Source organism: Antechinus flavipes, chromosome 6, assembly GCF_016432865.1.
Source record: "Antechinus flavipes isolate AdamAnt ecotype Samford, QLD, Australia chromosome 6, AdamAnt_v2, whole genome shotgun sequence".
NCBI lineage: Eukaryota > Metazoa > Chordata > Mammalia > Dasyuromorphia > Dasyuridae > Antechinus > Antechinus flavipes.
Window position 1 is genome coordinate 234,444,611 of NC_067403.1, and position 26,632 is coordinate 234,471,242.

The 26,632-nt window shown below is 35.2% G+C and overlaps 1 protein-coding gene across 3 annotated transcripts in view; it reads right to left on the reverse strand.

Moving 5' to 3' along the window:
- The window catches only part of LRRC4C (leucine rich repeat containing 4C), a 1,395,890-nt gene that overhangs the window by 141,092 nt on the left and 1,228,166 nt on the right, over positions 1 to 26,632 (reverse strand). Inside the window, exon 2 of one of the 3 annotated variants that reach the window (XM_051967661.1) lies at positions 11,940 to 12,016. The exons of the other annotated variants lie outside the window; for them this stretch is intronic. The gene's annotated coding sequence lies outside the window, so the exon portion shown is untranslated. The remainder of the gene's footprint in view (positions 1 to 11,939; positions 12,017 to 26,632) is intronic. 3 annotated transcript variants of the gene reach the window in all.

The following is a 26,632-nucleotide window of genomic DNA, read 5'->3' on the forward strand; positions in this document are numbered from 1 at the left end:
AATATAATAAAGTTCCTTGAGGACCAGAATTTTTACATTTTTGTATTTGAAAATCCAGAGCAAATATCAGTACCCAGAACTTTTTTTGGTTTTTACTTATTAATTAAACCTGTAATTCCATAGATATCTGTAATCTCTAATGAGCAAATGTCCATTACCAATGCAGTATAGGTTTTTAATAAATATTTGTTGAATTTAAATGAAGAAAATGAAGGCTTAATTATGGAATATAGACTAAAAGTTTTTCACAAATTTTCAGCCTTTGAGAGTGTGACCCTTTAAATATTAAAAAAAAGTTCCTCCCCATTCAAAAGATAGGTGGTTTATTTTAATTATACTACAGATCTATTATTAATGTCTACTAATTGAGAAAATGCCTAATGATAAACAACAGCTGTGAATTCAGTAATGCTTTTATATGACTTCATATTTGATTAATATCAGCTTCTACATATATTTGAAAATAAAAATGTGAGACAAATGATTAAGTCTACTGACACTAGATTTATTTATTTATGGATCCATAGATCCCTTCCAACAATTCAGCTATCTACCCGTTCCCACAGCAAACTACAGATGGCAGATTGGGAAACAGGGTGTCAGGGGATTTTCACAAAAGCAGGCTTGAACCTGAAATGACTCTTTTTTGTGGTTATTATCCCAATTATATTGAATAAATTTGGCACTAAGATTTTCAGATCAGGGATTGTGAGGATAGTCTTGATGTTACTGTTTCTACGAAATTCAGATGAGGAGTCAATTTGAGAAGGGCAGTGGGGAGGGAAGAGAGGAAGATAGAAAATTCACAACGGAACAAGTTGAGTTTGAAGTTAAGGTAGGACATACTGGTGATTGTTTCCACTGACCCTGATACTCTGGTCCAATAACAAGAACAACCAACTAGTCCATGTAGCAGCATATAGCGAGGAATCTAATTATGGCTTTCTTTTTAACTTTCTGTGTGACCTTGGACAACACTACTTCTGTGAACTTCAGTTCCACCTCTGAATAATGAAGAGATGTGATTAAATGATCACCAAGGGGTCTCTCAGTTCTGAAAGGAAAATAAAACTTAGCAGGCAACAAAACCCAATAAAAAGTTAAGCAAATAATATATTTGGATTTTATAGTAGCAATCTTGATTTTTTTTTTTTTTTTGTTTAGAAAAATTCCTGGTATGAAAGCTACTGATGTAGAATAACAACTCATTTGTAATTTTTTTTCAGAGAGTGGTCCAAGGTTAAGTTACTTGCTGACAGTCACACAGCTAGAGACAGTTTTGGAACCCAGGAATCTGTGGCTCTAAGAATATCCCTCCATTTACTAGGTCACACTCTCTTCTCAGGTTAGGCAGTTAGAGGTGATGGATTACTGGCTAAATTAAAGACTTTTAACTTCTACAATGGCCTAATAAATAAATAAATTCCAAAATTGTAAACCCTTCTTTCCCTCCTCAAATACTAAATGTAAAAACCGAGCTATCAGTAGAATTTGTATCCTAGTTCTTTCAGACATCCAATACTTAACACTGCTGGGTTCCTGCTTATCTCTGCAGTCTTTTGATTTACTACATAATCTCAATGGAGATGTATGGCTCATGAGGATGTGGGAAAGCGCTAATGCGGCATTGGTATCAATATACTTTTGTGTGATGACATATATGACAGAATCATTCTTCTAACTTAATGATGATGAAAGTTGTTTCAGCTCTGATTAACAAGAAAAATATGAAGAGAAGCAGATGCTTTTTAATTTTTTTCTCCTGACCCCTAAGATTAGTATAAGATGGACAGGTAATATAACCAAAGGAAATTAGAATAGTTCTTCTGAAGATGTGTTCTGCTTCCTGAATTTTGCACATCCTGGATTATGTCCAGCCAGTAACTGTTTCGATGAGGCACTAATGGGTATCTCATCTCATTTGTACTTTTCATGATGCCATCTTGTTTGAATTCTTTATGCTCTTGATAATCTCTGTCCTAATGGCCAAATTCATTAAATGAGGTTCAGAAAAGTACCAGTAAGAAACGCTCAAACAAGCATTGATAGGATTTACCTAAGGGCAACAACATGGTAGAGTGGACAGAGTCAGGATTTCTGATTCTGTTTCAGTTTTGATTCCTGCCCAAGAGACTTACTATATATGTGACCTTGAGTCAATAAATTCATCTCTCTTGACCTCGGTTTTTTTAACTGATAAATAAGAGGACTGAAGTCAATAAACTCTAAAGATACTTTAAATAAAATACTCTGTAGTCTCCTTTGGCTTGTAGTCATGAATTTTCTATTCCTTCAAGGTCAGTTTATTCCTTTTCAGACTTGAACATGATTTACCCTTTTTCCTACTGTCTTGTTTAATTGTTTTCAATTGTGCTCCATTCTTTGTGACCCCAGTTGAGATTTTTTTGGAAAAGCTATTAGAGTGGTTGGCCATTTCCTTCTTCAGTTCATTTGACAGATGAGGAAACTGAGATAAATAGGATTAAGTGACTTGCCCAGGATCATACATTTAATAAGTGTCTGAGGCCAAATTTGAACTCAGGAAGATTTTATCCATTGGGCCACCTGGTTGCCAATTTCTCTGTTTAACCAAATCTTCTTTGTCCTTCAAGGCAGCAGGATATACAGACAACATTGGGCTAGATACTGGTCCTAATTCTACTCTCTGTCACTTACTTGACTCTGAGAAAGTAATTTATCTTTTCAAAACCTCAATTACCTCAGGTATAATGAATTAGGGATACAACAAGTGACCAAAAAATGGTACTATTTACCTATGGTCACATAGTAAAGAGCAGAGCTGAGATTTGAACCCAGGATTTCTGACTCAAAACCCTTTCCATAAATATTGTCTTGTACTATTTTCTAATTATATCCCCAGGGATGAATATAGAGAGCAGATGTTGATTTATATTACTTCTCTATTATCATTAGTGCCTAGTAGAGAGTTAAGCACATAAGAAGAAATCAATATATACATACTTAATTGAATTAGTAAGGTTTATAGCCTTTCCTCAGTCCACTGGGATGACTCCTTCACTCTAGTCCCCTTGGGGAACTTGTAACATCCTATTAATCCTCTAATTCTTTTACTGTTATTGTCACAGTATTTGGGGATTGTTTTCACACTGTTTGCAATGCCTAAATTTTCTGTTCCCAACTGTATTAGAAACTCTTTGAAGAGAACTTCCTCTCCTTTTTTTCTCTCTTTCTGATAAGTACAGAGCTGTTTGTTTTTTCAATTAAAGCAAAGACACCAGCACTTAATACATTCAATAAAAATTGTCTCGCTCCAAGTAGTCACTGCAAGTCTTTATTCTGCTGATGCTCTAACTGTTCTAAATATGTTTCTACTTTAGAGAATGGCTTCAAATGAAGGGAAAGGAGAGCTGGGTAGCATAGTGGATATTCTTGGAATGAGGGAAAACCCGAGTTCAAATCTAGACTCAGACATCTGACACTTAATTATCTGTGTGACACAGGGAAAGGCACTTAACCCCTATTGCCTAGCAAAACAAAGGTGGTGCTGGTGGTGGTAAGAGCCATCCAGAAAATCAGTATAATTATCTCAATCACACATCAATAACAGCATTGCAAACAATAAACAACAATTATCATCATACTAATTATATGGCATTTATATAGTGCCTTAAGGTTTTCAAAGTGTCTTTACAAATGTTACCTCATGTGATGATCACAATAACCCTGGAAGTAGATGTTATTATTGTCCCCATTTTACTGATAAGAAAATTGACACCTAGGAAGTTTAAATGACTTGTCTGGATAGCTAGAAAATATCTAAGGCTGGAAAGAAACTCAGATCTATTTCAACATCAGGCCTGGTGCTCTGCCCCCTGTACCATCTAAGCAAAGTCATCATTTACTCCGTTATAGTTCCACAGAGTTATTAAGGGTCTGTGGCCTGTATTGTTTCTTAACCACTCCCTGGACTTAGCTCTAAATTTTGGCTGTTTTTGAAAATACAATCCCCTCTCTTAAAGCGAAGATTTACCATCCTTCTCGATATTTATGTGAATATTTCTATAGGCTTTTATATCATTTTAATCAGTTTTTTTAAGGAACTCTAGAAAAACAGCAAAATTTCTTGAGACCCAGAGAGTTTAAGTGACTTGCCCAGGGCTGAAGAGTTAGGAAAGGTCAGTCTAAGCTTGAATTTGGATTTCTATAACTGTGTCCAAAACACTATACGCAAACAGTAGCCAACATCATTGCCATCACAACAATGGAAACCTACATAGGACTCAATGGAAATTTCCATAGGGCTTTAAGGTTTGCCAAAAAAATATACCATCCCATTGAGTTTAACAATCTTAGGGAGTAAGGGGAGCTATTTCATGGAGTAGAAAGACTGGAAAAAATTCAAAGACTTGCTTATGACATTATAGAGAAGGAAAGTTATAGCCGGGATTCAAATTCTGGTCTTTGTAACTTCAAGTTCTCTATACTTCAGCAAGCTTCTGCAGTTCCACCATCATCATCATCACCATTATCGTCATCATTATTTTAAGTCATTTAGGTTGTGTTTTAAGATAGTCAATTTTTTTTGCACACATTCCACTTCTCTAAATCCTCATAACCACCCTGTGTGATAGGAACAATAGATATTAGTGTCCCTATTTTTTAAAATAAGTAAGGCACAAAGTAGTTCGGTTATTTGCTGTTCACACAGTAAATTACATAGGATGGAATCCATATCTTTTGTTTTGTTTTGTTTTGTTTTGTTTTTATCATAACTTTTTATTGACAGAGCCCATGCCTGGGTAATTTTTTTTACAACATTATCCCTTGCACTCACTTCTGTTCCGACTTTTCCCCTCCCTCCCTTCACCCCCTCCCTCAGATGGGAAGCAGTCCTTTACAAGTTAAATATGTCACAGTGTATCTTAGATACAATATATGTGTGCAGAACCGAACAGTTATCTTGTTGCAGGGGAGAATTGGGGAATCCATATCTTTTCAATCCCAAGGCCAGGACACTATCAACTATGTCACACTGATTCTCAGAGTGTAAGTGTAGCCTTAAGGTTGAGGGAGGGGCTGAGTACACTCATGGGGAAAATACTTTTTTTTTTTTTTTTTAAACAAAATCAGTTTCCTTCTTTTATGTTCATGCCAGTATTTTCCCACTGGGGAAAACACATAAGACGGTGCGTAAGTGAGAATGTTTGATAATTTCATTCTTGAGTAAAATTTGTGCCTATCTCAGGAGGCAAATTCCCACAAGCCTTGGGGCAATAACTGAGTCATTGGTGCATTGGGGGATGGCAAGAACAAATATTCCTCTAATCTTGACACTATCTGTAGCCTCCAGGTCTCTATTATCACCAAGATTGCTCTAACATCCTCTGACTTTTAAAGCCCTTCACAACTTCACCCTTTTTTTATAATTCCAGTCTCCTTTTATACCTATATTTACATATCTCTCCAAATGCTCTATTATATAGCAACAATGGCTTTCTTGATAGCCCTTCTAAAAGATATTCCACCTGCTGCCTCTGTGCCTTTCATTGGTTGGCCCCATTGCCTGGAATGTTTCCATCCCTCACTTAGGGCTTTCTTGGTTTCCTTTAAGATTCAGATCATATCTTACCTTCTTCAGAAGTTCACTGTTCCATTTGTCCCTTATCCCCTAAGAGGGTCTCCCTTCTGAAATTAGTTTTTGTTGACACTGAATATATCTATGTATACAGTTATTCATATATTGTCTCCTTCATTAGAATGAAAGATCCTTGAGTTCAGGAATTGTTTTTCCCTCTATATCTATTTTTATTTATTTGTCTCTATTTCAGGATTTAGCACAATGCCTGGCCCATAAAGTTTAATAAAAGTTTCTTGACTTGACTACTTAATCATAGTCAGTATTAACTTGTCAAGGAAATTATCAAGAAACTAGTTGTTAGGTTCCTAGCTCTAATTGGTCCTCCATAATGGCGAGAGTAAGACTTATATTAAACAAGTTGTGATGAATTTGAAAGTCTAGAATCATTCCAATATATCTCTATCTGGTACAAACTACGTCCAGAGTCTTCAGCAATGTAACATTTCTACTACAGGGACACAAGATACCTTGAAAGTGAACACATGTTTAATCACATACAAATACTACAAATTTTCTGGATGCCTTCCTACAAAGTCAGTACGTTAATAGAATACTGGTCAGTACAACAAGAGAAGGGCAGCCATTCAGAGAGCTGAGACCAAAACAACTAATATGTCTGACCATATCCAGAATCCTCCAGTCTCTCATCCTTCTCACATGTCCTAGAAATTATCACCTTTTTTATCTTCCTTTGATATACCAGTATGCCCTCCAAAGAGGTTCCTTGAACCAGCGGTCCTGGTTCACAGAACAGCTCCACCACTCAGCCGTGTTGTCTTGCCCACAATGTTAATGATAAATTCAATCACGGTGCATTTGAGCAAGAATAAAACTTTAAATATCATCTAGTCCCATACCATCACTGTGCAGAGGAAGAAAATGAGAGTCAGGGAGTTTCAGTCCAGTGATTTGCTCATGTTCCTACAGTTAGTAAATAGAACAGCCAAGATAGAAATCCAGGTCCCTTAATTTGGTCCAATATATCTTCTTTGTCACCTGAGTTTGTAGATTATCTCACAAATCTAAGCTTGAAAATTGTCTCTTCTTCATATAACTAGGGGTGTTTCAAATGTGATCCATGAACTTTTAAAAAATAATATTTTTATAACTACATCTCAATATAATTGATTTTCTATTTAAGTTATAATCCTATTTATGTTACATTTTATGTACTTAAAAACATTATTCTGAATAGGAATTCATATGCTGAAGGAGTCCATGACAAACACCCCCCCATCCACACATATATACACATACACAAAAACTCAAGCTTTATATATATCAAAGCATTAGTGGATTAACCAGTATGCTAGTGCTTCCAGAAAATGATTCCAGTGAAAGTTACAATACTATAGACCAATGAAGAAGTGAATCCTTTTTGGGGAGCAATGGGGAAAAGTTTGGTGATTTCACTGCAACTCCCAGAGGAGAAATTCTCTCTGTTCACATGAATAGACAATTCACTCTGAATAGTTTCATGTCAATCATCCCTTCCACCCCCTCTATTTACCATCATCTTAAGAAAGGACACAAATGTGAAAATACAATATATTAGTGTAGTTATTGAATGGGTTCAGATATGTCCAACTCTGTTATTTCTGGTTTTGTTTTGTTTTTTTTTTTTTGGCAAAGATATCGGAATGGTTTGCCATTTTCTTCTCCAGATCATTTTATTTGTCCAAGGTCACACAGCTAGTCAGTGTTTGAGGTAAGATTTGAACTCAGGAAGATTAGACTTCCTGACTTAAGTCCTGGCACTTTATCCCCACTTTAGCTGCCCTCAAAATATAAATGACCCTATCATAAAGGCTTGTTATTATAGCTGGGGATGCATCATAGTGTCCATAATAACTATCTTACAGGAAGATACTGTTAGCCTGCTTAGTCTATAAAGCAAAAGATAGTTCCATTTCCCAACTCTAACATAGTGTATTCTGAAACTTATGGGATTTGTACTGCATTCTAAAATGTCTTTAAGGGGAAAAAAAGTTACTGCTAAATTATACTTTGTGTTAAACATTTTATGAGGCTGTAGCTACAGAAAGCAAGACCATAACACTTTAGATGTCACAGAGAAAATTAGTCCTCTCTACATTTTAAAAAATGAAAAATAATATTGTGACCTTTAATGGGAAATCACTCTCAGAAAACCAGATAAAAGTAATCTGATATCTATAAATTTATCACCCTGAAATCCTCTTAGAACTCTCTATTCATAAGCAGTGCAGTGAATTTCCAGCTCTTTTCCTCAAAGACCCATTCATGAAAAAAGAAATGCTCACTTTGAGATGTCAAAATCAGAGAGAAACGAGATTTTTTTTTTGAAAAAATACAGACATGGACAGTATAATATTGCCTTTCTCCCTGATAAGACATTTACTTCTCATCCCAATGGAGCATATAACCATTTAAGGCATATATGCTTATTTCTACAGACTACAAACTATTTATCCATTTCTTTGAATTGAAAATAAAAATCTTACCAGTAACTTGTGAAAACTGGCATTCTACCAGTTCTGAGGCTGACATCTATTTCATGAATGCAAAATGCAGTCCAATTTTATTCCACTCCATTCAATTCCATTCCATACAATTTCTTTACAGTAGATTCAATTCATTTCAACAAATATTTACTAAACACCTTGTATGTTCAAGACACTATAGAAAGTACCAGGGATGTCTTTCAAAAGCTTGCATTTAATAAAGTGATATATTATACATGTAGATCAGTAAACATCAAATATTTTAGAAAAGAGAGAAATGATATGAAGAGAGAGTTCAAAAGAACTGAAAACCTATGACACTCTGGAAGGACTACAGATCAATAATGAAAATAGAAATGCAGAAGAAAACAACCCTAAGGTTTCACCTGACAGCCAGAAGATTGTCAGCCATGACAAAATACTGGAATAATCAATACTGTAAAGGTTATAGAAAGACAAAAAAATAAATGTATTGTTGGTAGAACTGTTAATTTCTCTAATAGTTCTGTAAAGCAACTGGAAGTAATGTAAAGAAAGTAACTGAAATGCTGAAACTGAAACATCCTTTCAACCAAGAAATTACTTTGCTAAGAATATATTCAAGGATGTCAAGGACAAAAAGAAAGACTCTAAATTTGGAACTATGCCCAAAGGGCTATCAAAACTGTGTGTGCCCTTTGATCTAGCAATATCTTTGCTGGGGTCTGTATTCCAAAGAGATCATAAAAAAGGGGAAAGGACCGATATGTACAAAAATGTTTGTAGTATATCCCTTTTTGTAGTGGCAAGGAGCTGAAGATTGGGTGGATGCCCCTCAATTGGGTAATGGCTGAATAAATTATGGCATATGAAAATAATGGAATATTATTGTTCTATAAGAAATGATGAGCAGGCTGATTTCAGAAAAGCCTGAAAAGAATTTAATATGATGCTAAGTGAAGTAAGTAGAACCAAGAGAACATTGTACACAATAACTATGATGATACATGATACATGATCAGCTGTGATGGACTTTTGCAACAATGAGGTAATTTAAGGCTATTCCAATAGACTTTGGATGGAAAAAGCTATTGGCATCCAGAGAGAGAACTATGGAGACTGAATGTGGATCAAAGTTTACTATTTTTATCTTTGTTGTCATTGTTTGCTTGCTTATTTTTTCTTGTACTTTTTTTCTTTCACATTTTGATCTGATTTTTCTTGAATAGTATAACAAATATGGAAACATGTTTAGAAGAATTGCATACGGTTAACCTATATTGGATTGCTTGCAGTTTATGGGAGGAGGCAAGAGGAGAGAGAGGGAGAAAAAAAATAGAACACAAAGTTTTGCAAAAGTGAATGTTGAAAGAGAACTGTTCGGTTCTGCAAACATATATTGTATCTAGGATATACTGCAACATATCCAACATATAAAGGACTGCTTGCCACCTAGGGGAGGGGGTGGAAGGAGGGAGGGAAAAAAAAATCGGAACAGAAACGAGTGTCAATATAAAGTAATTATTAAATAAAAATTTAAAAAATGATCACTTCAAAAAAAAAGTGAATGTTGAAAACTATCTTTGCCTATATTTGGAAAAATAAAAAGCTATTTTTAAAAAGGTTCTGTAGGCATCAAATACTTATAATCACTCTTTTTTGTAGTAACAAAGAATTGAAAACAAACTAGATGCCCATTAATTGGGAAAATGGCTAAACAAATTGTGCTATATGAATGAAACAAAATGCTATTGTGTTAAGAAACTATAGAGAATAATGGAAAGACCTACAAGTTGAGATCTTTAAGTAACCTCATAGGCCATCCTGTCTCGCTCCAGGGAGGTTAGACCTATCGAAAATCATATATATTAAATCATTAACTCCTTGATTGTTAGGATATTAGAAAGATGAAGTTACTCACCCAAGATTACAGACTAACTGAAGAACCAGGAATCATATCCAAGTGTCTCTAGTTGCATATTCAGAGTACTTCTTGTAAAAGCCCAATTGGATAGGGAAGTTTGATGAAAACCTAATAGAAGGAGGGACTAGAAGCAAAACCCTCCTTATTTTCTTTCCATCTTTTTCCCCTCTTCTCACTCCACTTCCCTTTTAATCTTTTCCAAATATTTAGGATCTACTTAGTCACTAGGTAGTCCCATGGAAGTCCTAAAGTCAGTGTTCCATGGTTTGGCTAGTCTATCAAATTATAACTCAAATTATCATTCCACAGAAGCTGAGTTCAAAACTGGTTCATTTGGGAAGAACTATCTATCTTGTAGTATTTGCCTAAAATCTATTTGTATTAAATATTTTATTTTTCCCTATAGAAAAAAAAATCAATGTCCTTGAAGAAAGGATCTCATTTTATTAATCTTTTTGTCCAGCCAAAGTTCTAAGCACCTTGCATATAATGAGAACTCAATGTTTTTTTTTTTTGTTGTTGTTGTTGTTGTTGAATTAATGAGAATTGTAGGCTCTAATGCCTCTTCAGAGGTATTAGAAATTGTTTAGAATCATCCAGAGGAAGATAATTCAGAATTATCAAATCAATACTATTTACTGAATCTCTACTCTGTACATAGGATCACAGAGCTAAATCAGAGGTTCTTAACATTTATTTGTATCATGAATGACAGTGGGAAAAATCTCTAGAAGCTTTTTCAGAATAATTTTTTTAAAGTATAAAATAAAATTCACATGATTACATGGGAAAATGGTCAAAATCTCTAACCCCCTTCTTGGAACTTTTTTTTTTTTTTTTGCTTTTCCTTTGTTCTTTTTTAAAATAGCCCTTTCCCCCCCCCCCCAAATACATGGAAAGATAGTTTTCAACATTCACTTTTGCAAATCCTTGGGTTCTAAATTATTCTTCCTTCCTCCCACCACTATTTCTGCTAGACAGCAAGCAATCCCATATAGGTTAAACGTATACATTTCTTTAAAACTTATTTCCATATTTGTCATGCTGTACAAGAAATATCAAATCAAAAGAAAAAAAAGAGAAAGAAAACAAACAACAACAAAAAGTGAAAATACTATGCTTTGGTCCACATTCAGTCTTTATAGTTGTCTTTTTAGAAGTGGATGGCTCTTTCCATCACAAATCTATTAGAATTTCCTTGAATCATCTTTGTTGAAAAGAGTCTCTTGGAATACTTTTAAAGCATAAAATTAAATGTATATGATTACAAAAGGATAGAAATTATGATAAAATACAGTTATCAATTTCTTAAATCAACTTCATAAACCACAAGTTAGGAACTAACTTGTGACTAATCAAAATTCCCATACACAATAAAAGCAGAAAAGAGAATTAAATCCAGGTCTTTTGACTCCACATTTGTTACTCATTTTGTCTGTAACCTGATGTCCTTGAAAATACCAGTGCATCACACACACACACACACACACACACACACACACACACACAGGAATAGGGAATGGATTTATACAAATTAAAAGAGACAGAAAGACTTTGATGTGGTAAAAAGAACATTGACTTAGAGAAGTCAAAGATATTCATTTGAATCTTGGTTCTGTTCTTTGTTAGCATCAAGTCATTTGCCATTACTGAGTATCAAGCTTTTTCATTTGTAAAACGCTAATGATAATGGTTGTATTGTCTCTCTCACAGGGTTACTGGGATCTTCAAATGAGGCAATATACTTTATAATAGCTCACATTAACAGAATTTTATTAGCATTATAACACATAGTAGAGAAGCCCCTGGTAGCCATGAACAAACTGCAACATATTCCAAACTTGGAATTATGCAAAATAATGTGGATAAAGTTTCTCATCAAAGAACTGTGTGACCAGAAAAGAAGATAGGATGGCCATATAATAAGACCTACCTGACGGGCAGACCATGCACTCCATTAAAGTCCTCTCTATGTCAAGATACTTCAATATGAACTTGAAGTAAGCCATTCTAGGACAGAATATACACAATATACAGAATGACTAAAATGATGTAAATGCAGAGAAGAAAACAACTAAATCATTGAATCTAAATTCTATGGAATCCAAATAGCCAAAGTTGTCCCTAAAGAAGAGATGGGAAATTATCTATTTTTCTGCTTTTTTGCACAGTTCTGAAACTATGGGTATAGAATGACATAGTCAATATTTTCTCCTCTTTAAAAAATTATTTATAAAATCTGATTTGGGGGCAGAAGTTGGGGAGGGATATTGTAAAAATAGGTGATGTAAAAATAAAATTATTAATACAATTCTTTCTAGCAACAAGAAGTAATAGAAGAAGCTAGGAAATCTATGAGGAAACAACAGTTGTACAAAGACAAGGAGATAGAAAAGGATTTATCATTATGGAAGAGTCACTATTATACAGTCTGGCTGGAACCCTGATGAAGATTACTACTACAATGAAAGATTTCAAATAAAGTGAATATTTTATCTTTTGTTGACCTAATGGGAAGAGAACAGCTCTCAAGTCCACAAAGTCTTAGGTTCAAGTCTCAACTTTCCATACATACTAGCTCAGTGACCCAGGGTCATGCAATGGATCCCTAAGAGTTGTAAGCGATGTTCTAAAAACTAAAGTCACAGACGCAAAACTACATTGATGAACAGAGTATCTTCCTGGGAGCTCTCTATTCCAATAAAGGCACCAGGTCCAATCCCTCTCCCTGTCTCTTGAAATCCACAAGAAAATGGCATCATGGCACCAGATAACTTTTTTTTTTCACATTTCAATTTAACAAGTACTTATTAAGCTGTTACTGCATGCATTGTGCCCTATAATGACTGCAGGTATAAAGACAAAAACAAGACATCCCCTATTCTCCAGGAGTTTATTATTCTCTGCTATTGCAAGGAAACAATACATAAACAAGCTAGCAAATATCTACTCTAGACAAAGAAAATACTCAGTTATTTCAGGGGGACAGGGAGCACACAAACAACTAGGATGGTCAGGAAAAGCCTAAAATAATGGGGACAAAAAATAGCCTCAAGGGTGAATAGGTTTGCTTCATGCCCGTGCCATCTAATTAATTGCCCCAATTCCATTCCACAATATGGGGAATTGTGCCCTTACTGATGCACATGTACATACACACAACACATACACACACGTTAATTTGGAAATTAAATAAGATACCAATGAATGTCCATTTAAAACTTGGCATGTATTTATATCTGAGATAAAGAGGAATGGAGGACATTTAGTTCTATTGATGCTATTCAAACTGGATCTCAAAATAATTTTCTCAGACTACAGAAGGAGTGACTGTACATATGGAATCAATCATTTTCATAGCTAATTAATTTCAAGCCTCTAGAAAACCCTGTATATAGATCTTGGTGTCTGGGCCACTATGACCAAAGCCAAGTTTCTTGCCTTCTCTTTTGACAACGGCTCCCTGCTGGGATGCTTTTTAAACAGAGAAAGTCCCTTTTTTATTTAGATTATATTTTCTCACATACTTTTCACTTGCTGTTAGCTTGCTTATTTCTGTAAAGAAGTCAGAATAGTCAATCTGAGCACATGTGTTAGGGGTCAGAGTCAGCACCACAGTCAGGGAGAATGAGGACAGCCTTTGCTATTCATTGGGAGAGGAAAAGGGCATAGGCTTTTTAAAACTTTCAATGACAACTGTACAAATAGAAACACTTTATTAAAAGAGCAAAAAGATCTAGCTCTCTCTTTTCTTTCTTTTCTTCTCTTCTTCTTTTCTTCCTGATAGACACTATTGTAGTAGGAAAATGTCTCTAAAAAGGAAATAAAAGAATTGCTGAGTTTTAAATAAATATTTATAGGTGAGTCAGTTTGGTCTAGTAGATAGAATGTTGGGCTTAAAGTCAAGAAGACTTGGGATCCCTGACTCTGACTTTAAGCTTAAGTAACTGCAAGCCTGAACAAGTCATTTTACATTGCTATTTTTCCATTTCCTTATTTCTAGAAATAGGGGATCTGACTTAATGGCCTCTACTATCCTTTGTAATTGTATAGGTATCACTCTATAACCAGGGAAAACCAAATCACTTCTAAATTTATTTGACAACTTCTTAAAACTTAAAGATAGATTTCATTCTGTGTTTGTGAATGGAGATCATTTTCTATGTTGAAGAAATCACCAATGTTTTCCTTAGTTAAGTAAGTATATATGCATATATATGTACATATAGGTATAGTATGTACACATGTCTATATAGAACAAATCTATTTGATTCAATTCAATAAAACTTTTTGAAGTTCCTACAATATAAGATGACCTACTAATTCTTGGAGGGTGTTAGGGATGTATCCAAAGATGAAAATGATAGATTTTCTCTTCTCAAAAAGTATGGTCAACTATAAGAATATAATCTGCACTCGGTACCACAACTCAGACAAACCAAGACTTGGTTTGCACTTGCTATACAACTGTAGCAAAGCATTTAACATTTCCGAGACTCAGTTTTCCCTCCTGTAAAATGCTACCACAATATCTATCCCAGAGGGTCAAGAGCATCAAATGGATGATGTATATAAAGTAATTGGCAAATTCTAAAGTGTTATTTACATGCCAATCAATACTATAATTGTTAAAACAAATAATCAGAAAGATCTGACCGGTCATTTAGAGGATTTACATCTCTCTTGACAATATCAACGAATTATTTAGCAGAAGACAGACATATTTTGATCTTTGGTCGATCATCATCATCATCACTCTATTAATTTCATTTCATGGGAGGAGTAATTTTCTCATCTCCTAGTTCTTTATGTCAATGATTTCATTCATCCAATCTAAAACAGTGATAATGAGGCTAATGATAATAAAATATCACCTAACCTAACACCAACAATAATAGTAAGAAAATGATGATGATCAATAAGGATAAGAGAACATATTTGTATATACACACATGCACACACACATATATGTATACATTTACATGCATATTTTACAAATATCGATAGGATATTGGTGAAGGAAATCATCAGGATAGTAAGATTTGAGAGAAGAGTAAAAAGGGATACCTTCAGGGAATATAATGAATTCATTAGACTTGTCTGAGTTGCTACAGACTTCTTTTTCCATCTTGTATCAAGTTGTAAAATAAAACTATTGTTTTTTTTAAACTGGCAGCCTCCTACTTTTTTTTTTTTTCTAGAAAACCTTCTTACTTCTCAATGCTCCATTTTTCTAGGACCCCGAGGTCCCACTGTTGTTCCGTCCCTCCTGGATGGCCAATAATTTATATTCAGTAAGGAAAAATGTCCAAGGAATATGTTGTTAGATAGTCTGACAGGAGAGAGGAAGATGTTTTCTTTAAACCAGAGCCTAAACCTCTGCCATAGTTATTCATTCTCTGCTATAGCAGGAATCCATTTATGTCTTTCAGAGACAGATGTATCAGGCCATCAGTTGTCCCTGCCAATCACCTCCTGCCAAAGCACTGATGTTTTATTTCATTAGTGCAGGCACTTCCCATTAATTTGGAGACTATTTAAGAGTGCTAGTTCCAAAGGACATTGTGTTTTGGCTCTCTTATACTCTGAAGAGTTATTTAATACATTGCTGCAATCAACTGACCCATTGCCAAAAGAGAAGCAATGGCTGCCCAATTCTAATCAGTCTCTGACAATAAGATGCTGCCTCCTTGCTCAGGGGGATGATTATTGGGCTCTACCTGAAATTGATATGGACACAAACCAGAAACTTGAACTTCACACAAAAAGTGCCCTTACAGGTATATCCACCAAATGGAACAGATTGGGGAGAATGGGGCTTACACGCATTTTCCATTCATTCATCTATTATAAGAGGACTTCCAAAGTCCCTTCTGATTCTCTAAAGGTGATCCTACTATTGACTGTACCATAACAGCAATGTATTGCCCTAAAGTGTTAAACTTGAGACCTGAACTAGATTAAAACAATAGGGAAATACTTAATAAAAAATATAAAAGTATAACATGACATAGAAAATGTTAATTTAAGGTTTTCTAAGTAAAGGTGTTCTAAGTAGCAGCGACCAATTTCTCCTTGAATTTGACACTACTATTGCAGTTGACAGAATATATGGGTTGGAATTAGGAAGTCTTAAGTTCAACTATCACCTTTGACATACACTAGACTACGTGATGCTGGCCAAATCACTTAACCTCATTGTTCCTCCTATATTCCCTTTAATTTATCTTCTAAATTTTGGATAGGTAATGGGGGAAGCAATTTTCTGAACTGATGAAATCACTTGCTATTGACTAGAAGCATAATTCTGTAGTACATATTATTCACTAAGGAATACAGACTCTAAATGTCAGAAGCAATAATAAAAGCCATTTTAGGGTTATCCCTCCTCAGATGCTGCCCCCCCCAACTCTTTGTTGATCTTTTAGTAGTGTTTTATATGTTGTCTCAGCTATTAAAATGTGAACTCTTATAGGAGCAACACTGGTTTTTTTTTTTTTTTTTGTTTTTTGTTTTTTTTTTTTGCTTTTGCCTTTCTTTGGTATCCCTTGTGATTAGCAAAGTGCCTGATACAAAATAAGCATTTAATAAATGTTTATGGACTTGTTCTGTACTACCTGAATGTGACTTTTTTCAGCAACACTCCCAACAACTTATTGATCATCCAATTCTTGCTTAGAGATATCTGATGGGCATAGGTGGTGCAGGGGAGAACCTATTACTTCCTAGTGGTAATAATTTAGTTTTTTGATAACTAATTATTCAGAAAGTGATCTAGTCCCTCACCCCTACCCATTACATAAAACATAAATTTGGCTCTTTGAAAAACCTAGCCAAATAATTTAGAGTCAAATCTAATCTTTTCACTATATTTAGAATTTTATCTAAAACTAGTTACCAAGAAATGCTATGTGGTGAGCTTTGCATGTCTTATTGACCTTGGACAGACAATTGATTTCACCCTCTACCAGTTTTAATTTCCTGATCTCTAATGTAATAATTTGGGGCTTAATGAATATAACTAGAATTCTTTTCATTTCTAATTCTGTGTGAGTATGTTTTATTCAGGGCCAGTGAGGCAACAAATTATATCAGGCCAGGAGTCAGTAAGATCTGAGTTCAAATCCAGCCTTACTAACTGTGTGATTCTAGGTAAGTCAATTCACTCTGTTTTCCTCAATTTTCTCATCTGTAAAAAGAACTGCAGGAGGAAATGGCAAACACTCTAGTCTCTGCCAAGAAAACACCAAAGGGGATTACAAAGAATTATGAGCAACTGAACGATGACTCAAGAAGAAATATTTTATGCAAGGTACAGATTGCCAATGGAGAAGACCTTTCTTCCTAAGGCTCCTGATACTCTTATCTCTTCAGATTTGCTCACAATGACACATGTGTGAAAGGAAGCTCACAAACTACCGATCACTGGTTTTGGAGTACATAGTTCTGGATTGAAATCTCAACTCCTACATTTAGTAACTATGTGATCCCAAGGGAATTTTTTTTTCTTAAGTTTTTGAGTCTTAATTTTCTCATCTATAAAATGGGGATTATATTGGACTACCTATCTGACAAGGTCACTGTGAGAAAAAGATTCTGTAATCCTCAAAGTGTTATAGAAATGAGTTATTATTGCTAACATAGCTTCAGTGGCTTTTGAGTTCATTCAGCTTATTTTTTCTGGGACTTAGTACACAAACATACATGCACATACAAACACACAATGCATGTACATGCACACACAATGCATATATATATACACGTGTGCACACGCACGAACACATACACACAATCCCAAATCAAAACCAAGATCTCACCAGAGGATTTCAAGACTGAATGACTACTTGATGAACATGTTTTAAAGACAAGTTTTAATATGGGTTGGACTAAAGAGCCCAATCATCATTAGTGTCCTTAGTCTCCAAGCACATTTGATTACTGCTCAGAAGTGCTCCATTCTCTCTTGCCAGACACAATTCACAATTTATTTTTTATATGTGTGGTATCTCTTCAAGGAAATAGAATTTCATGGAAATCAGGGAGCCCATCTCATGCTTTTTTTGGTATCTTTCATAGTATTGGCACAAAGTAGGTATTCAATGTCCCAGATAACGCCATCCTTTTTTAAAATTAAAAAAACATTTTGCTTTTTTATGAAGTAGCTAATGTAACGAATATAAAGAAATTCTGGGCACTGTAGTTTATCCTTCATTCTCAGAGATCATCATGACATCAGGGAGGGGATGCCATGACATGCAAGAGAATTGGATTTAAGTGAGGGAGGGCTGGGCAAGGTCACCTGCCTCACTTTCCCCTCCAGAGCCATCTGGGTCCAGTGGCCAGATATAGATCAGGAGGACTGGAGATGGCCTAGATTTGTAGTCAGAGGAAATTAATTCAGATCTCACTTTGGCCTCTTGCTCCTCTGTGACTTCAGAGGTCATGTCATTGCCCCAGTTTCAATATCCTTGTCTCAGAAATGAAGGAGTTTTATCAGATGACCTGGGATATCCTTCTCATTTCAAGAATCTCTATTTTACAAATGAGCACCTGAAGTGCCAAAGGCTTAAATGAGTTGCCATGTTTCACATAACTAGTAAGTATCAAATCCAGGAAATGAATACTAGACTTCTTTCCCCTAAATCAGGCAGCGTCCCTTCCTGCTTTGTTGGCTGAGCTGTCACAGAGGAAAAAGTCAGAAACCTACTTTCAAATACTTTTTGTGCATTATCATATTGAAGGGAAAATCACACATAAATGAAACGTAGAGAGGAAAATCCTAGAATCTGCAAATACTCTCCTTATTTCATTTCATTTAGTTAGGGTAGAACAGAAGCCTTGGGGGATGTGGTAGGGAATGCTTTTAAAAACAGTTGATGACATATTTAACATGTTTTGGACTACCTGCCAGCTAGAGGAGGGGGTGGGAGGAAGGAAGGGAAAATTTGGAACAAAAGGTTTTGCAAGGGTCAATGTTAGAAAAAATTACCCATGCATATGCTTGGTAAATTAATCAATTAATTAGTTGATTGACTAATTAATTAACTGAGGAAAAAACAGTTGATGAGTCTACAGTGATACAGTGATACACTACACCCTCAAAGCTAGACACTGGTAATGGTGGTAAGTTTTGGAAGTTTTTATTAAAGAAACTCTAGCTAGAGTCAAATAGATGCCCAATACATGACTTTGAAACCACATCCAAATTATTCAATCAGATTACAATTCTGTACCATATGAAAGAAAATCAAAATGATTTTTAACAATCAAATAAATAAGGGTCTGGAAATTACATTTTTAAAAAGTTAAGTAATGATGAGTGAAGGGAAAAAAAGAAAGTCCAGTAGCCAATGGGATGTTTTGACATGGGTAATAAGCCACTCCAACTAACCATTTAGTGCAATATTGCCACTCATCCAAAGAAAAGAACAATTTGTACTCAGTGAAGAGGATAGAATGAGGATTTAATTTATTTTACTATTGCTGGCCTGAGCATAGGATCATCTCATCTTCTAGTGGAAAGGTAGGTATTGGGATATTTTATTGGAAAACAGCAGCCTGTATTTGGATATCATCATGTTGCAGTGAAAAAGAGCTCAGAGTTTGGAGTTAGGGGATATGGGTTTGGGTTTTCCTGATGGCTGCCTCCCTGGGCTTCAGTTTCTTTATTTATAAAATTAGTCTAGGTCTAAAACTATAATAGCATGCCTTTCCACTCTCAATTTGTCTAAACTATACTATAATTGTATATTGAATATAAAAGGATAAAAATAGTAAATTGGCTAATACATATGTATATGTTGTGTGTACATATATATGTACAATTATACAGAAATATGCATGTGTGTATATATAATGTGCATGTCTCTCGCTGTCTCTCTGTCTCTCTCTCTGTCTCTCTGTCTCTCTTTCTCTCTCTCTATCTCTCTCTTTCTATATATATATATAACCCTATCCCTAGAACTATGTTCCCTTATAGAATCATGGAGGTTACTGCTACATGGTGGTAGGAAAGCGTTAAATATACCAGTGTCATAATGATTAGACTTTCTCCATTGTCTTCTAACCATGATATTCTTAAAATCACAGAATCAGAGTTTTAAAGGACTCAGGAGATCATATAGTTCAATCTATGCCTAAAAACAAATTTATTCTATGACATTCCAAACAAGTAGTCATAGAGCTTCTGCCTGAAAATCTTTAAAGAAACCTCTAATTCCCAAGGGGCTTGGAACCTAATTTTAGATAGCTTTTATTTGCAGGGTTTTCTTTTTCCTTACTGAGTTCAGAAGTGCCTTTCTAAAATATCTGAAAGTTACCCCTCATTTTGTCCTTTGTGACCCAGCAGAACAAATCAAATCCATTTTCCTTGTGTCATTCCTCCAATTTTTTGGAGGTAGCTACCATGTCTACCCTCTCTCCTATCCTTTCCAGGCCGAAAATACTCTTCTTTTTTGACCAAATTTTGTATAGAATAGTCTTGAATCATCTTCACCATCGTGATAGCCTTCTTTTCAATTTCCCCCTACTCATCTAAGTTCTTCCTAAAATAGGACATCATAAATACCATATAATATAGATAGAGAATGGAGGCCACTGCCATTTGAAAGTAGGGAAAAAATTAACCTATCAGTAGTCATGAGGCTTAAAAGAAACATTCTTTCTGTCTCTGAATCTGTCTCTCTGTCTTTGTTTCTGTCTCTGTCTCTCTCTATCTTCCTCTATCTCTCTCTCTGTCTCTATCTCCCTATCTGTGTCTCTCTCTCTGTCTCTTTCTCTCTCTATCTTCCTCCATCTCTCTCTGTGTCTCTTACTCTTATTTGTGTCTCTGTCTCTTTATCTTCCTGTATCTCTCTCTGTGACTCTGTCTCTGTCTGTTTCTGTGTCTGTCTGTCTTTCTCTTATCTTGAATTAATATCTAGGTTAAATACATATGAATCACCAGAGTATTTCCTAGTCACATCATATAAAAAACTCACAGATTCTAGCTGTGTGACACTGGACAAGTCACTCAACCCCAATTGCCTCAGCTAAAACAAACTAATAAAAAAAAAAAGCTCACAGATTAAAATTTAATGCCTAAATTGAACTTTTTCATATACTCTAATAATCATGGAAGTTTGATTTCGATGTGACTTCAGAAGTCATATAGTCTAATCAGTACCTAGTAAAGAATCTCCTTATGTATAATATTTCCAAAATAGCATTACCCAACTTTTGCTTGAAGTCATGAAGTAGCCAGAAATCTAATACACTCTTAAGCTGCTCATTCTCTTGCTTTTAGGTAGTTTTGCCTTAGATTGATCAGAAAACTGCTTCTCTATACTCTCTTCTATCACACCTTTTTCTGCACTTTGGCCTAAAGTAAAACAAGCCTGATTCTTCCTTTACATAATAATCTTTAGAAGGTTCTCTTGATTCACATTATAGGTTCAAAAACATGACAAAGTACTGGGGAGAAGGTCTTTTGGCAGGGCTATTTTGGCAATCCATAGTAAACCCTTTTATTTGGATGTTGTATTAATATTTCTCTCTCTTTAAATTGACATATACATGTGTATGTTTTGGAGGTACCTTGTCAATTGACTTCAAAATTTTTAATAAGTACAATTCTGACTCCATAGTTATAGCAATAGGGGAGAAGAAGAATCTACAAGAGGAGAGGAGTTGAGATATGAAACATTTCTTCCTGATGAATGATCCAAGCTTTAGATTCTTGTTCTAAGTTTCATATTCTTCTTGGGGCAGTATTCTTTTTATTGGTAGCTAACAAATAAGAAGGTACACAATACAAGCTGAGCCTTGAAAAAAAAAACATACAGAAAACACAATAATGGTTCTTTCCTGTGTTGATAGGTTCAGAATAGCTTTGAATGGCCACATATGGAGAGCTAATGTGAGTGAAATCTGGATACATCCTTAGCAATAGCTATAAAATCAGCCCTGGGCAAAACAGTGGACTCAATGAGCTTTGAATCAATAACATCTTTCCTGGTCCCTTTAAACTCCTCATTCTGTCCTCAGCCACATTCTGTTCCATTTTGCATATCTTCCCCAGACACTATCTATTCTCATACTATAACCCTCCCCCTCATTTTCCATTAGCCACTCAGGCATGGCCTCTGTTTTATTAGATTATAAATTCAGTCAAAAGAAAGAAATAGTCGGATAAAATAACTTTCTGTATAATGCTGAAAGCTTATGATCAATTAATCAATCAGCAGATTTTTACTGAGTGCCTACTATATGCCAGGGACTGTGCTAGGAGTTGGAAATGGAAGGACAAAAAAGAAAACAATACTGCTTTTAACAAATTTGCATTCTGATGAATTCCAGTATGTTTTCTGCACCATGGGTGGTATATTATTATAGAGGATTGTACCTCTAAGCAATGGATAGAGACATATAGATAGTACTAACATAATAATGAGAGAACTATTAAAGGAGGTTTGGGGGAGTTCTACAGAAGTGATTTCTAATATTTTTTAAAAATCATATCGCACAATTGGAGAACAACAGAATTATACTGGAAAAAGAATTCTCTCTCTACAATATTTAACTAGTAGTTATCTATCTTTTGTCTGAAAACTTCCTGTAGTAGACCATTCCATAAGCAGACAACTCCCTTATCCCTAATCTTACACGTAGCCAAGCTTAAATTGGCATTCCCCATTGTTCCTGGTTCTGCCTTCAATCGCTCTAACAGGGAAGCTAGTGACACAGTACTTAGATTGCTACATCTGGAATCAAGAAGACTCATCTTCATGAGTTCAAATCCAGCCTCAGACATCTACTAGCTATGTGATCCTATTTAACCTGCTTATCCCATTTACCTCTTTCTTATCTGTAAAACAAGATGGAGAAGGAAATGGTAAATCAACTTTACCAAGAAAATGGGAACACAACAAAATGGGACATGATTTAATGAATGAACAACAATCCCTATATTACCTGGGAGCTCTTGGGTATTTGAGGATATCTATCATGGGCCCTCCTACATTTTCTCTTCTCTAGCCCAAACAATTATAATTCCTTTAACCGACAGTCATATAGTAAGAACTTGGGAGTGTTCATGGGCTTGATTGCATTTCTCTGAACTTTCTCTAGATTATCAAAGACCTTCTAAAAATGATATTTCAGGATCTAGAACAGAACATAGTACTCCGTGTGAGGTCTACCCAGGGCAGAAGTCAGCAGGAACATTCATCTTCTCTTTTCTGGACACTATGCCTCTCTTGGTGTAAACTAAGATCAAATTAGCTTTCTTGGCTGCATACCCCACTGTTGACTCATCTATTCTACCCACATGAAAGGACTGCTCCATGTAGCAAATTGTTCCTTGGAAGCAAGCAAAGCTTTCTGGGAGTTCATCCAACCTTCTGCGCAAACTTTGGAGGGTCAGAATTATCAAGATCAAGTCAACCGTGTAGACCTGGCCTCCACCATTCCAATGGCATAAACTCATTATTAGGCATTTAAATTTTCCTTTCCTTTAACATAGTCATCTTTACATGTGTTGGTCTATTATTGGAGCTATGAAAAACTCTCTTTTAAATTATTGTCTTAGAGATTTTGTAAAGGATTAATATGACTCATATAATATAATATCAATAACTTTAACAAAAATTAAATTTCTTTCCAGATCTAATTTCACCTACCCTCCCTTTCAGAAATGTTTCTAACTTTTTTTCTAAGTCATAGGTAGCTCAAATGAAACAACCACATTAATTGTGATTTCATTCAATAGATAAGCAGTATTTTAGTTTCTAAAGAAAAATTAGAACAGCCTCTTCCTATAGACCTAAAGAAATATTAGGATAAATGAATGATGAAGAATGGAACAGAATTATTTAAGCATTTACTATATATCATACACTGGGGTAAGTGTTGGAGATAAAAACATAAATTAGAAAAACAGCCCCTGTCCATCAAGCAGCTTGGTTTAGCATCTAAAAGAGAAAGACAATACATAAAGGACATTGGGAAAAAAAAAAAAAAAACAGAGGGTCCACGTAATGCTGAAAAAATTTTAAATGTCTGAAAAATGATGGGGATGTATGAAATATGATGAAGGTTTTCCTATGATGGCCCTGAGACCCAGTTCCAATTAAAAACAGATGAGGAAGTACAAATGATTAGTTCTAAATATACTATACTAATTCTGGGCTTAGATTAATCACTAATCAAGACTAGTGTTCAAATCATGGGCTACTCAACCTCTCTGGGTCTGACTTTCTTCAAGTTGGACTAGAATGTCATAGATCCCTTCAATAATATGGTACAGTGGAAAGAGCACTGGGTCAAGAGTCGGAGTTCAAGTCTACCCTCAGACAGTGGTTGTATGATCCTTGACATGTCCTTTATATCTTTTGACTTAATTTCATCAATTGTAAAATGGGAATCATAATAGCACCCATGTCCCCTACTATTGTATCAAAAAAAGAATTTACAAATAGAATTTAGCACAGTCCCTGGCACAAGATGCTGTATAAATGTCTATTCCCTCTCTTCTCTCCTTTTCAAGGAAAATCTATGGAGTTCTGAATAATATTTTGGAGTCTGTAAAAGATATAGACAAAACTAATTATGTTGAAATATAATTATCAAAATATGTTTTTTTTTAAATATTCATGGATCCTAAGTTGAGAACTTCTGAATAAGAGAATCTCTGAGTTCCCTTACAGCTAGAGATGTATAATTCTAGGGAGTTAAGACAAGGCTTTTACAGACAAGCAGGTGGTTTCTTGTCTACAGAGGGCCTAAATCCACACACATAAATAAATCATGAAAGCTCTAGCATCTAAGAGACTATTCACTTCACTGTGTTCTGGGCTGCTGAAAGGAGGGGGCCTACAATAAATCTAAACATAATTTGTTTGCTGCCTGAAAAGGAAGATTTTGACAAATCTGAAAGTAAATATAGGCAGCCTAGGGTTTTTCGTTTACAATGTGAGTAATCTGCCAATACAAAAGAGAAATTGGTTTGTTCTTTGCTGCACAGAATTTAATTGCTACAGTCCAGTTATAACCAATTCTAAGGGATCCTCAAGATGTTTTGGCTCTACTGTGTGTTATAACGTCTGGATTTTGTTGCATTGAACATAATGTAGCTAGAAGGAAATGAGTAATTCTCTCATCTGTGTCTTGCTAATGTTGGTTTCCACATGCAGAATGGATGACTGAGAATTCTCCCAATTCTGAATTCTCAATTTCTTCCCAGTCCATTCCCATCCTTTCATCCAAATGATTCTTCAAGTTTCGGCCTAATTTTGAACGCTCCGATGGAAAACCTTCCCAAAACTAACCTTTCTGACACTTATTATGTGTGTGATCTTGAACAAGTTAGTTAATCTTTCTGAACCTAATTTTTCTCAACTACAAAAATTAATTGACTGGTTGGTCCCGTCAAGCCCTAAATCAATAGATTTATATATGTATCTTCTCAACAGAAGCCCCTAAAAGACTACCTAGAGGTGAGGAAAGATTAAGAGGAGTTTACAGACAATTTGGTCTAATCCTCACTTTTTTCATCAGGAGGAAATTTATAAATTCCTATAATTTAATTTATAGGGAAGTTAATTATTTCACCAAGATTACAAATAATATGACCCAGTGGATAGAGCTAAAGATATTGAATCAGGAAAACCAGAGTTCAAATTCAGCCTCAGACACTAGATATAGAACCCTGAGTAAATCACTTAACCCTGTTTGCCTCAGTTTCCTCATCTGTAAAAGGAGCTGGACAAGGAAATGGCAAAACACTCCAGTGTCTTTACCAAGAAAACTCCAAGTGGAGTCATGAAGATTCAAATATGACTGAACAATACAAATAATAGGAGGTGGAAGCAGGATTTGAAGCAGGATTCCAAATCCATCGGGTTTTGTTTTGGCTCCATGTTCCTAAAAATTCTCACATTTAGAAAATAAGATGTGCTTTGCTCCTAATCCTAGACTTGGATAACATTTTAGCTACAGAATTAGAGAATGACAAATTTACAATTAAAAAGAATCTCAGAGGCAATTAGGTCTAACAATCCATTTAAAAGATTGGGAACTGAGGTACAGAAAAAATGATGCTCCTAAAATCACATAAGCAGTAAATGGTAGAGCTAGAATTTAACCCAGATTTTCTAACTTTATCAATTTATCAATCTTTTCCAGCACCACAAAACTTTTATGAGGGGGAGACATGGCAGAACACAGATTGTTTGGAGTCTAGGTCATGAAGTCACAAAATTCCGAATGGAAGAGGACTAGGGGGGCATGTTGTCCACCCCATGCAGCAGCAGGAATCTGGGCCTGCTAACTCATAATTAGGTCTCTACACAGAGTTCCATAGAACTTTTTGAACAGGTCCTTTGCCTTTATAGATCATCCTAATTACTAGAAGTTTTTTCTTTATCTCAAGCTTAAATTGATGTCTTGGTAATTTCTAGCTATTGTTCCTGGTCCTGTCTTGTCCTGTGTGTTAAATAGAATGTCTAATCCATCTTCCATATGACAGCCCTTCAATTACTTAAATACAAATTCCATATCCCTCCGCTGGTCTCCTCTTCTCTGGAATAAAGTAAACAATCCCAATCCCATCAATTTTTACTTATATAGTATGAACTAAAGGCCCTGAAT